Source organism: Podarcis erhardii (assembly GCF_964252035.2).
Source record: "Podarcis erhardii genome assembly, chromosome: 8".
NCBI classification, from domain to species: Eukaryota; Metazoa; Chordata; class Lepidosauria; order Squamata; family Lacertidae; genus Podarcis; species Podarcis erhardii.
This window is the reverse complement of record NC_138499.1, coordinates 74,035,321-74,041,799: the sequence shown is the minus strand read 5'-3', so window position 1 is coordinate 74,041,799 and position 6,479 is coordinate 74,035,321.

Genomic DNA, 6,479 nt, shown 5'->3' with positions numbered 1-6,479 from the left:
ACCCAGAGATTACACTAGTCAGAAGACTCTTCCCCTTCCCCAGCTCTCCACAAGATATCCCTAGTCCTGGTTTTCCAGCCCTACACTCAGGTATGCAACATACCTGTGTGTCTTCCAGAAGTCCACTTCTTCACCCCCCTGAATCCCTGTGCATGTTTCACTGCCTTTTGGTCATCCATTTTCTAAGCTGTGTTGCAGTTGGAATAAATGTCGATGTTCTATTATGATTTTAGATTAGGGCTGTCATACTTCCGGATTTTCCCAGACATTATTGGGGGGCGAGATGTCCAAAAGGTGGCAAGTCAAAGGAAAAAGTTCAACAATTTTCGGAGTGTCCTGGTTTTTACTTCTTGAAATATGGCAACCCTGCTAGAGGTAGGCTGAAAAACTGAGAAGGAAACAATATTTCAATTTCAGTTTGTTGTCAGTTCATCTGAGTCCCAAGAAGATATTAGGGTTGCTTCAAGCTCTTCCTAAATTTTGGGATCTTCCTAAAAAAAAAGCTGAACAACTGGTGTCCTGGTTTTTCTTTTTGAAATACGGCAACCCTATTTTAGAGGATCTTTCTGGTTTTAGACAAGAGTTCCTGAGAGGTGAATTACAAAAGTATGTATGTCCCCACAACGCACATTTAGAAGAGAATTTTAGAATATCTGTTGCACTGCAGCTGTACTCTTTTTTTGTTGTTGTTCCTCAATTCTCCACTGGTGCTACAACCAAGCCTAACCATCCTATGTCTCTTAGAAATAATTCTCCCTTTAATCAATGTGGTTTGTTCCTAAGTATGTATGTTTGGAACTGCAGCCTAAGGCTGTAATCCTATGTATGCTTGCCTGAGGGTGAGCCTCATTGAACTCAGTTGGATTTATTTATGGACAGTCTTTCATGGTTTGCACTGTTAAGTCTCTCCTCTAGGTCTGGAGTTATGGCTGTGGGTGTATTCCTGTTAACAGAGGATTCATAGCAGTCAAGCACGCTGTAGCTAAGAGACTTTATTTTATGTTGCTGCTTCCTTCTAATGCCTGCTCTATTCTTCATGTGGCAGGAAGAACGTGAAGTGCTCCTAAATATTTCTGTTTCAGGCTTCCTGGACTCTTCCCATTCACCATACTCCCAGCACCTCTTTACATCAGCCTTGTTTGATTCATCGCGAGGACCAGTGGAATAAATTAGAGTGGTACCTTGGGTTAAGAACTAAATTCATTCTGGAGGTCCGTTCTTAACCTGAAACTGTTCATAACCTGAGGTACCACTTTAGCTAATGGGGCCTCCCACGGCCGCCACGCTGCTGCTGCACGATTTCTGTTCTCATCCTGAAGCAAAGTTCTTAACCTGAGGTCATTTTCTGGGTTAGCAGAGTCTGTAACCTGAAACGTCTGTAAAATGAAGCATCTGTAATCCGAGGTACCACTGTACGTGAAATCTCAAGGTCTTTGATTCTCTTCAGGAGCTTCTAGATGGGAATTGATGTTTTAAATGGGTGGTTGAGATATCCTAGGTGGGTCATGGGCAAGGGGTGTGGTGTTTTTTTTTTAAAAAAAGATTTTTTTTTACAAAAGCTTCTTGGATTTTCCGTGGAAAGGGTATGTCTGAATTAAATGGCAGAGCGAGGCTGCAAGATGGCACTATGATCCCAACAATATTGTGTGGTCACGGAGGGGGGGACGACACCTTTCTGTGCATGAAAAGTCCTGGTTGCTGAATAAAACAACCATCTGTAAGCACCCTAATTATTTGCATTTGTGCCTAGCAGCAATAAACCTTGTGGATTGTTTTGTGACTACCACAAAGCAGGCATTTGGGGTAGATATCTCAGGGTGGAGATTTGTATAAAGTTTGCATATTCTAACCTAGATGTGGAGATCCAAATTTAGAAATCCTTCCTATAATTTAACTGTAAATACAATACACTCTCACCCCAGAGGGAAGTTTGTCAGCATGTGACCAGTCAAACTGTTGCTGGACAACTTCAAAGTCCCTTCTGATCTCCCTTTTATGGGTCTTTGGCATCAAGCTGGACTTGGACCAGACAACACTTCAGGCAGAGGACTGCTGTCTGTAAGGTAGGGCCCATGCCCTGTTTTCTTTATCAATCTGCCAGTTTTAAATCAGCTGTTCACTTTTGTACTTGCCGTTAAAATAATGTGGCATTTGTTGAATCCGTATAACTAAAATGCAAACCAAGCAGGTGCATTTCAACAGCATGGAGGATTCCTTTATCAACCCGCTTCCCTCTGCTTCCTAACAGTGACAAAGATGTGATTCTCCATGAACAGCACTGGGGAAGCGACACTTAATTTCTGGGTTTTAAAAAAAGCACTGGCAATCATACAGCACAATGTGGCATTGCTCAGCACAGATGGCAAACGAACAAAAGTGGAAAGGGAAATATTTTTTTCCTGGAAAAGGGTGTCAATATATATGTGTGTGTGTGTGTGTGTGTGTGTGTGTGTGTGTGAATGGGGTGTTAAGGGAGGGGCAGTACCTCTGGCAGGGGACATGCTGTGCTCCTTCTGTTGTAGTTTGTCTACCTTTGGTCCCCACCCTGTGCTCAGCTCTCACCTGTGGCTCCTAGAAGCTGTCAGCATTTGACAGTGGCCACTCCCAGGGAATGGCATCAACTGGTTGGCTAAACCAGGTGAGGGTACCCTCGGTGAGTTAGGGACTTCCTTGCATGTGGAGACAGGATTCAGCAGATTCAGCAGACCAGACCAAGAGTGGGTTCAATGGTCAAGGAGGTGGTTTATGCATGTGCTGTAGAGGAAAGTGAGCGGCAGATGGATCTCACCAACTTGGGAAGGTAGCTCATCTAGGAAAAACTCTGATCCTAAACCTCCGCTGCCTTGAGGGATATCTTCAAGAGAAGAGAAGACTAAGGAATAAACCCTACACAAATCCAGAATGCGATACCTAAGATGGTTGGATGGCATCTGCAACACCTCCTTCTAGCAACACGTGCAGCCAAGCTGGTGCCGAACATATTGCTTTCCATTCCTCTGAATCTCATCAGCTTATATTAGCTTTGTTGGATATTCATGTTAAATTACGCAGCACCTGGTCTCTCAACAGAGGTTTGTTTGAGAGCAAAGTTCCTTTGTTCATGGTTGGACCACTCTTGGTGTCTCTCTGCTGCAAGCTACAGCTTGATAGTGCACAGCAATGAACTGCTAGCATATTTGCAAAGCTAAGCAGGGTCCGGTGTGATTTCAAATTGGATGGGGAACCATGTGTTGAGATCTAACTCCTAGATTAAATAACCAGTTCCTCTTGCCTTACCCTATATAGAAGGATATAGACTGTACAGCAGTACATTTCATCAACCTCATTTGGCATTCCTTCTTTGGATGGAATGGCATTATATAATTTGTGATGACTTTGTTCTGACATCGAGTCTTCATAAAGGATGGATGGCCCAGAGTCACGGAAGTGTCACCTGTAATAAATTCTAGCTTGGCTTTAATCTTTTCCTCACTTGAGGTAACATCAAAGAAGAATATCATAGACTGCAAGATGCTTTAGACAAATTATCAGAGGAAAGGAGAAGGGGGGAAAGATCAGCAACTGACAGTCTCAATGAAAATTGTATGGGTATTTTTGTTGTCATACTTCTGAACATCTAAAGGGAATATTGCAGGTAAAATTACAAATCGAATTCAAATTTGCAATTGTCAGGGACGCAGCGGGAGCGCAGGGAGGGGAGGAGATGGAGAGCGAGGGGGAGCAATCAGAGGGCAGTGTAGGAGAAGATTACAGTAGCCCGAGAGATTCCATGAGCCTCTCCAGCGAATCGGAAGATTCACAGAAAGGGGCGCCGGTGGCCAGGGCAAGGGGGGCCCCAAGGGGGAGACCCCAGAAGCAAGGGGCCAGTGGGGACTCCCAGAGCAGCAGTTGGAAATCAGGACCAGCTTCCCCACCAGAGCGTAGTGGGGGGGAGGAGTCCCAGGTATTGGGGCCAGCGTGTTCACCACCAGCGAGAGAAGATGAGCCAGGATTGACCACGCCTCCATCGGAGAGTGAGGGAACGGTCAAGAGGAAGGTTGCCGGCTGGGCGCGCGCGATAGGGAACCAGGTCCTAAAGCCCGCCGGAAGGAGGGGCAAGAATCAGGGGGGTCAGCGTCAGAAGAGTCCAGAAAAGGTGAAACCCCAGCGGGCAGGAGGGCCCAGAGGAGGAAGGAGCTAAGGAAGAGGTGGAGCAAGGCTAGAGTCTTAAACTGGTGTGGAAGGGGAGGAGACTCAGCCAGAGCTTCGCCGGTCTAGGGTTTAAGACGTAGGGCTGCGCGCTACGGCTTTGAAATGGAAACTGAACTTCAATAAAGACTTTTGTACATAACCACAGCCGGGCGTTGGTCCTCTGTGAGCTGGGACCTAAGGGCGGCTCTGACAGCAATAAAAATCTCAAAACCAGATCCACTCACTCCACAAAATTATGGGTTGTGTATCTATCTCCAGCAACAACTGCAGCATCAAGTGATGACTTGTGTGTGTGAATGTTGGGCAGGTGTTTGGAAGCAGTGATGGACTGGATGGGACCGATAAGCCTCGGTTAGAACTGTTGTGGGTAGGTGATTCCTGTGTCAGGGAATCAGGTATATGATGTGTTCTGGGAAGGGTTACAGTCTCCCAAGGGAACATGTTCATAGTATGGAGGTACTTCTGGATTGCAACTTGTCACTGGAGTCTCAAATGGTTTTTGTGACTAAGAGTACTTATGCCCAGCTTAGGGTGATTAGCCAACTACGGCTATTCCTGGACCAGTACATTTTGATACCTAATACCATTGCCTTAAAATCCATTAGCCAAATTTAAAGTTGAAGTTAATACTTAAAAGACAAAGTTCCAAAGCAAAATTTTAACTTTCCTGTTGTTGTGTATTTTATTTTATTTTTCAGCCAGCCAGAAATTAAGTCTTATATTTTGGCAAATTCTGCCTCATGTCTGTAAAGGTAAAAAAAGGTAAAGGACCCCTGGACAACTAAGTCCAGTCAAAGGCGACTATGGGTTGTGGTGCTCATTTGGCTTTCAGGACGAGGGAGCCGGTGTTTGTCCACAGACAGCTTTCCGGGTCATGTGGCCAGCATGACTAAACCGCTTCTGGCGCAACGGAACACCGTGATGGAAACCAGAGTGCACGGAAACGCCGTTTGCCTTCCTGTCTGTAGCAATAGGAAGAACAACTACCTAGGTAAAATATATTCCTTCAGTTCCTTGAAATGACAATGTGGTTTTGATAATACCGAGGGAACTCAATGAGATCCTGACAATGGTATATCAAATTATTTGGCATTTCCATCACAACTTGGTCTTCCCTTAAGCAATCTTTTTCAATACAAGGAAGCATAGTGCTACATACTGACGGAGCTGACAAAATTCTCACATGCATTTTTGTGTGTTTATATTACCTTCTGAGTCTGTTTCATGGTATGAACTTACACAAACAACACAATTCACACTTACAAACCATTCACACACTGCCTCATGCTCCCCCCCCCACTTTTTCCACACACACATTTAACACAGTTGGCTGCTATTGTGACAGTGCTGTTCCCTTCACTGTCTGTACGCTTTGCAGCCAACTGCTCCATTTCGTTCCTAATGCTAATGTGCTATTAGGTTTTCTATTTCTAGTTGGAATGGAGAGGGAGGTTGTAGCCTCCGCCTGCCCTTCCTCATTAAAGATATCCTGTTAAAGGGATCCGGGTGTGTGGATGCTGTCCAATGCTCAGATGTGGGCTATGGCCTTGCCATGACCCAAATTGGGACTCCTTGGGATGCTCCTATTTGATTTAAGTCACAAGGCTCCCCCTATAGATGGTTTAACCTTTAGATGGACTCCCTGAAGACAGGCAGGAGTCGAGATATAGCCTGGCTTAACCCCAGTGCCTAAGCCAAACCGTTCACATCTGTAACCAATAAAGTTGTGGCTTATTTGAGCCCATAAGCCTAAATACTCATATCCGTGTGTTTATTATCCACTAGGAAACTGCAGGTCATGGGGCCTTGGCACTTAAGTCTGTTCTCCTTTTCTAGTGGGCAGCATTGCGGCCAGGCATTCTGGCCCCTGCAGTGATCCAGCGGGGGGTAGAGATTGATGCCCCCCTTGTGCTGACCCAGCCACGTCACCAGTGCTGGGTGGGGCCATGCCTAGGGGTGGCCCCCTGTCCAATTAGTGCCATTAGGGGGCTTGGCCACAGGATATGTAGACCATGGCGCGGCCGGGGGGGGGGGGGCTTCCTCTCTTGCTCTTCACCAGATCTCCTAACCCACCCACTGGTGATGTGGCCGGGTCGGCACAAAGGGGGTGTCAATTTCCACCCCCTGCCAGATCACTGCAGGGCTCTGATGCTTGGCCACAATGCCGCCCACCAGAAAAGGTGAGTGGAATTTTTTAACAGCTGTAAGGTAAGCACTAGGGAAATTACATTTCAGTATGCTGAAGTTTGAGCTCCTACAAGGAAGAGCAATGAAAGTTTCAAAAATTC